Below are 7,096 nucleotides of genomic sequence, written 5' to 3'. Positions count from 1 at the left end.
AAAAAAAAAAAAAAAAAAAAAAAGAAAAAAAGGAATTTAATAATTTTTTGGTTTTCTTTTTTTAATAATTTTAAAAATATTTTAAGATTGTATTGTATAAATTATTAAAATTAATTTCAAATGTTTCTTATTTTATTTTTAAACATGACTCCTAGAAAATTTAAAATTATATACATGGCTCAGATTGAGGGATCACACTATCTTTCTATTAATCAGCACTATTCTACATGTTCTAACTTAATGTTGGAGTAAACATGCAGTGGATATAAAATAAATTCGGGATCAAAAGTGTAAATGCAAATACAATTGTTTAATTATCTGGCAAAAGAGTATGCTGTTTCCAATTGTATGTTCAACCACCTCCATAAAAGTCAATTTTCCTTATTCATTAATCAACAGGAAAATGTTATTTAGAGTCCAGAGCTACTAAACATCAATTGGTAGACAAATGACATGGTTACTTAAAATAATTGTGTAGCTTTTCAGTCAGTTCTTAGAAAATCAGCACTAAGGAGAAATGGGGGATGTGGTAGACATAATAATGACCCCTGCCAAAGATGGCCACATCCTAATTTTCAGAACCTGTGGATATGTTATGTTACATGACAAGGAGGAATTAAGGTTGCAGATGAAATTAAGTTAGCTGATTGCCTACTCAGCTTACCTGTTTACCTGGGTGGGCCAAATGTAATTGAAAGAGTCCTTAAAGTAAAAGAGGGAAGGAGAAGAGGAGAGAGAGATTTGAAGTTTCTGCAGTTGAAAACGGAAGGAGTGGTCTAAAGTCAAGGAATGCAGGTGGTCACTAAATGCTGAAAAAGGAAAGGAAAGGATTTTCCCTAGTGCCTCCAGAGGGAATGCAGTCCTGCTGACACCTTGATTTCAATTCATTGAGACACATTTCTAACTTTGGATCTTCAGAAGTGTAACATAATAAGGTGTGTTATTTTAAGGAACTAAATTTGTAGTCATTTGCTACAGCAGTAATGAATAGAAAACTGTTTCCTATTAGAATAGGAAAATAGAGACCATATGATTGTCATATTGATTCTTTGGTGTCAAAGTAAGATTGTATATTGAGACCATTATCACTTGCATTTCTGTTAGGGAGCTGAATCATGTGTATCTAAGAATTCCTATCAATATATGAGTGTAACATCATAGGAGAAACTACTTACAAACTCATTAAGTTGGATTGGAGGCATGAGTCAGTGTGCCTGGCCTCAAAGGGTTTCTTGTGCTCACACTAAGTAGCTGTCAGTCAGAATATATGTATGAGTGCCAAGTAGACATAGGTAGAATTGGCACCATTAACTTCTACTGTATCGTAGTTAACCATCCACTCATGTTCATTCTTCACTGCCATTGGTTCTTTGAAGTAGTATTGTGTCACAACTTTTTAAAAGAGAAAACAATTTTCAACAAGAAAGTTAATGGAATGAACCTGAATATTCATTGATGCAGTTCTCAAGTCCCTACTATTCATCTGCCTTCTCTAACACCTATTCTAGACTATCCTTTTTAGGTTATGTCTTATGTTGGTGCAGGTATTTGTCCAGTGGGGCAACTAGGCCTTCATTCCTGGGAAGAATATGAACTCTTATTTTCTGTGCCCTTATGAGCCTGTGGTTGCTGCAATTGCCCATTCATATTTAACACCTCAATCATTGGTAACATAAAAAGAGCCTAGCTTTGGCATCTGCTGCAGCAGACAGATATCTTGCCGATTGAGAGCCAAGCGTGTTAGGCCCATGCAGATCCTATATTCTTCTAACAGATTCCTCCATCATGAGTCCATCATGATAGCATTGGTGTGACAGAAACAGAAGATGCTTAAAATCTCACAAAATCCTCTTTGATTAGTATTTTTTATCTGGAGTTTGTATTTTGGTGGACATTTATGTGAGAAATGAAGACTCACACTTTGTACTCGCTCTCATGTGCCAATTCATATGCCCCTTCTCAGACCACTTTATAGACCATTTTCTAGCTTCAGTCAATACTTCCCAGGATTCTATGTATATTCCTACATAAGGCCACTTTCCTCTCCATGAAAAATTAATAGATAGGTATACTGCTTGAAGACCTGTCCACTGGAAGGATAATCTTTATCCATTGTCTTCCAAGACTACCCATGTTTTGTGGTAGCCCTCAACACCTGCTTTATTAACATATTGACCTGATTCATCTGTGAACAAGATACCTTCCTCTTCTGTTAACTGACCATAGAAACTATTCCCACTCATCAAAGTTATAGATGGTCACTTAGGAAAACATGTCAGATCACTGCAGTAGAAGTAATGACAAATGACAAAGGAATTGTCTTAGTCTGTTTGGGTGGCTACAACAAAATGCCTTAGACCATGTAATTTATGAACAATAGAAATATATTTCTCAGAGTTCTGGAGACTGGGAAGTCCAAGTTCTAGACACCAGCAGATTCAGTTTCTGCTAAGGACCCGTTCTTTGCTCTATAAATGGTGCCTTTTTGCTGCCTATTTACATGGTGGAAAGACAAGGCAGTTCCCTTCATTCTCTTTCATAAGGGCACTAATCCTATTTGTGAAGGCTCTGCCTTCATGACTTAATCACTTCCATAGCACATATCCTACCAACAATTCTATCTCTAGAAGAAAGCCATCATAGAGCTTTCCTTTAACCCTGGTAGAACCTTCATTTCTTTAAATCTTTCTAGGGAATACAGTCAGCTGATGAGTTCTTTAGTCTTGCATAGTAAATTCCAATATTGTATAACCGTAGTAAATCCAATATTATATGACCAAGTACTATAGTTTGAATGTTTGTCTCCTCCAAAACTCATGTTTAAATTCAATCCCCAATGTGGCACTACTGAGAGATGGGGAATTTCAGAGGTGATTGGGTCGTGAGGGCTTTGCCCCCCTGGAAAGATTAATCCGTTAAATAATCAATGGTTTAATGGATTAATGGTTGTCACCAAGTCAGACTGGTGGATTTAGGAGAAGAGAAACAGAGATCTGAGATAGCATGCTCAGCACCCTTGCCATTTAATGCTCTGCCCTGCTTCAGAACTGTATATAGACAGTCCCCATCAGCAAGAAAGATTTCACATGATGCAGCTTCTTGACCTTGAATCTCTCAGCCTCCATAACTTTAAGAAATAATTTTTTCTCTTTGTAAATTACCCATTGTTAAGTGTTATGCTATATGCAAAAGAAAATAGATTAAGACACTACTTCTCAGGGTCTTTTGAACATTGTTTTTACCAAAGCAATTCCAGCGTGTCTACCTCATTTACAAAAAGCCATTGCTGCCTCCAAGCTCTAAGGAGGCATCCTAATAGAATATTCAATATAGCTCCAGGTATTCTTGTTAGGGTATTGAATCCTAAATTATGGAATACTCCCATGAATGAAGAAATTATCATGTATACTGCTTATATTCTTTTCTCCCTCCCAGGTTCATTCTCAAGTATATTTCTGCATGTCTTCTGGGAATGTCCCAGTATGTAATAGGTATGTGTTGAATTTTTTTGTTGAATAAATTTTATTTTCCCAAGTAGACATAATATTCTTCCTTTCAGACGTTGCTGAATCTCAAGTCTAATTATTATCCTAGAAATAATGAGTGAAAGTAGTAGCATATGTTAAGAACACCAAGAATCATCTGTATAGTCCTCGCCTCAAGTGAAGTGTTTTCATCGTTTCCAGGCAAAGGGAGATGAACTTCTCTGGTAAAGGAAAAATGGGAGAACATTTCTTTTAGAATGGATATTAAACGATTCAATTATCTCAAACATATTTACTAAAATATTATCATCCTAGATCGTAAATCCCACTCCTTTTTTATCAGGACACAGACCTCATAATAAGAGACTTACCAGGGCTACACTTCCAGACTCCTCATAGCTTCACCACTGCTACAAAAAGATCATGAGCCTGTTTTTTCATCTTAGTCCACATTCTTCATGTAAGAAATAAAAATTTATTTTAATGCTGTCCTGGTGTCTTTCTGACTTTTATACCATTACTTGAATTGATAATTTGCTAACCTGATACTGTTATTTTCTTCCATGAAGACTTCCATGGTAGAGACTTGTAGCCAACTCACTCCATAAACTCATTCTAACCAATGCCCATACATTTTTCAACTGCTAAAAATACTGTATAAACCACATAATTTCATTCTATCTAGACCCCAGTCATTTTTATGACAAATGAGACTCTTAGTCGTTGTGATGTAATATAATACAAAAAGGATTATCATCCTTCTACTTATCAATAGTTGTGGGTAATGCCTTAGTTTGTCCAAGTTACTATGACAAAATGACATGGACCGGGTGGCTAATAAACAACAGAAATTTATTTATCCCAGTTCTGGGGCTGGAATGTCCAAGATCAAGGTGGCAATAAATGTAGTATCCAGTGAGGGTCCATTTCTTCACATAAAGCCTTTAATCTTTATTTTTTCATAGCTTTACATTCACATGGTGAAAGAGATGAGAGATCTGTCTTGGGCTTCTTTTATAAGGACACTGATTTAGTTCATCCCTGCTACTATAACAAAATACCTGAGGCAAAGTAACTGATAAAGAACATACATTTATGTTCTCACCATTCTGGAGGCTGGGCTGTCTAAAAGCACGGCATTAGAAGATTAAGTGTCTGATGCGAGATGCTTTCTGCTCCCGAGAAGAAGCCTTTAGCTGTGTCCTCACATGGTGGAAGGAGTACACGGCTCCCTTCTACCTCTTTCACAGGGGTGCTCATTGCTTCCTCAAAGTGCCACATCTTCATGCATCAGATTGGCAATTAAATTCTAACATTTGAATTTGGGGGGAAAACATGCAGACCATAACCGGCACTAATCCCATTTATGGAGGGCTCTGTGCCTTTGTGACCTACTCTCCTAAAGGCCCCACCTTCTAACACCATCATCTTCAGGGTGGGTATTTCAACATAAACATTCTGTTCAGTGAATGAACAATTGCAGAATAACATAACAAATGCCTAATTCCTTGAATCGTTTCCAAATACCAAATGGCTTTGATTGAATTCTTCAAAAGGCAGGCACTGAGACAGAATTTGAGTACAAGTAATTCCTTTGGTAGGTGATCTCAAAAGTAGCAGGCAGTTAAGCCAATAAAAGGTGTATTACTGGGTGGAACACTTCTGTGAGTAACTAAATCTTCCTGCTGCTATGTTGTAAAAGATATTGAAGAATATACCACAGAAATGCTGCAAGTAAGAACATAAAAACTGAGATATTTATCCATTCATTAGTTGCAAGTTGCTTCTTGGTGTACTAACTTCCCAGAATATCCTTGTTTCTGTGGAATGAGCTTAGCATGTGCCCTTGCCCAAAAAAGAAAGTCCCTAGTCAATAATTTGCAGGCATTTTCCTTATGTAGAAATCAACTTAAAGGCATATGGAGAAGGCATCAATAACATAATGCTCAGGGGCAAGGGAAGAAATGATGGATATATGTTGGCTAAATATAAGGGTTTCTCTTTGTGAGTACTGAAATATTTCTTTAGATAGGTAGGGTGATAAGAAAATTTGTAGTTTTAGGCTTCAGACTTTATGCTAGTAAGAGGGTATTACTTACTATTTTTAAGCAAGAAAGACACTAAAATTAGTAGTAGGGACATTTATTTCTAGATGATGCGCTGAATGGTCTGGGTGGCATAATGAGTGTTGAGGAGCAGATTTATTAATGAAGAACTTAATACAATAATCCACTTTAAATGTGTCCAGACATTTTACTGTAGGCAATTCACATTTCAATAAAAAAGGTTTAAAAATATCAACAGATTCAACATATAATTTATTTTCTGAATATATTTGAAATTCTGGATGATTGAATATTTCATGTGGTAAATTAGTGAGAAATTAATTAGAATGATATAAAATTAGACTTAATTGAATTTAATTCAAAGTCATATAATTTTAGAACTAGAAACAAACTGGAAATTTTCTTAACCTCTCATTTTAGAAGTGTGAAAATGGTGTAACGAAAATATAGCTTAGATGGCCGAATAGGAGCAGCTCCAGTCTCCAGCTCCCAGCGTGAGCAACACAGAAGACAGGTGATTTCTACATTTTCAACTGAGGTACTGGGTTCATCTCACTAGGGAGTGCCCCACAGTCGGTGCTGGTCAGCTGCTGCAGCCCAACCAGTGAGAGCTGAAGCAGGGCGAGGCATTGCCTCACCTGGGAAGCGCAAGGGGGAAGGGAATCCCTTTTCCTAGACAGGGGAACTGAGACACACAACACCTGGAAAATTGGGTAACTCCCACCCCAATACTGCGCTTTACCAAGGGTCGTAGCAAACGGGCACACCAGGAGATTATATCCCACACCTGGCTGGGAGGGTCCCATGCCCACGGAGTCTCCCTCATTGCTAGCACAGCAGTCTGTGATCTAAGGGCAAGGCAGCAGCGAGGCTGGGGGAGGGGAGCCCGCCATTACTGAGGCTTAAGTAGGTAAACAAAGCCACTGGGAAGCTCGAACTGGGTGGAGCTCACAGCAGCTCAAGGAAGCCTGCCTGTCTCTGTAGACTCCACCTCTGGGGACAGGGCAAAGCTAAACAGCAACAACAACAACAAAAATGCAGCAGAAACCTCTGCAGGCACAAACAACTCTGTCTGACAGCTTTGAAGAGAGCAGTATCTCCCAACATGGAGGTTGAGATCTGAGAACGGACAGACTGCTTGCTCAAGTGGGTCCCTGACCCCTGAGTAGCCTAACTGGGAGACATCTCCCACTAGGGGCAGACCGACACCCCATACCTCACACAGTGGAGTACACCCCTGACAGGAAGCTTCCAAAGCAAGAATCAGACAGGCACACTTGCTGTTCAGCAATATTCTATCTTCTGCAGCCTCTGCTGCTGATACCCAGGCAAACGGGGACTGGAGTGGACCTCAAGCAATCTCCAACAGACCTACAGCTGAGGGTCCTGACTGTTAGAAGGAAAACTAACAAACAGAAAGGACATTCACACCAAAATCCCATCAGTATGTCACCATCATCAAAGACCAGAGGCAGATAAAACCACAAAGATGGGGAAAAAGCAGGGCAGAAAAGCTGGAAATTCATAAAATAAGAATGCATCTCC

Source organism: Rhinopithecus bieti, unplaced genomic scaffold (genome assembly GCF_001698545.2).
Source record: "Rhinopithecus bieti isolate Rb0 unplaced genomic scaffold, ASM169854v2 scaffold_9373, whole genome shotgun sequence".
Classification (NCBI taxonomy): Eukaryota; Metazoa; Chordata; class Mammalia; order Primates; family Cercopithecidae; genus Rhinopithecus; species Rhinopithecus bieti.
The sequence above is the reverse complement of the archived record's forward strand: the minus strand, read 5'-3'. Positions refer to the sequence as shown.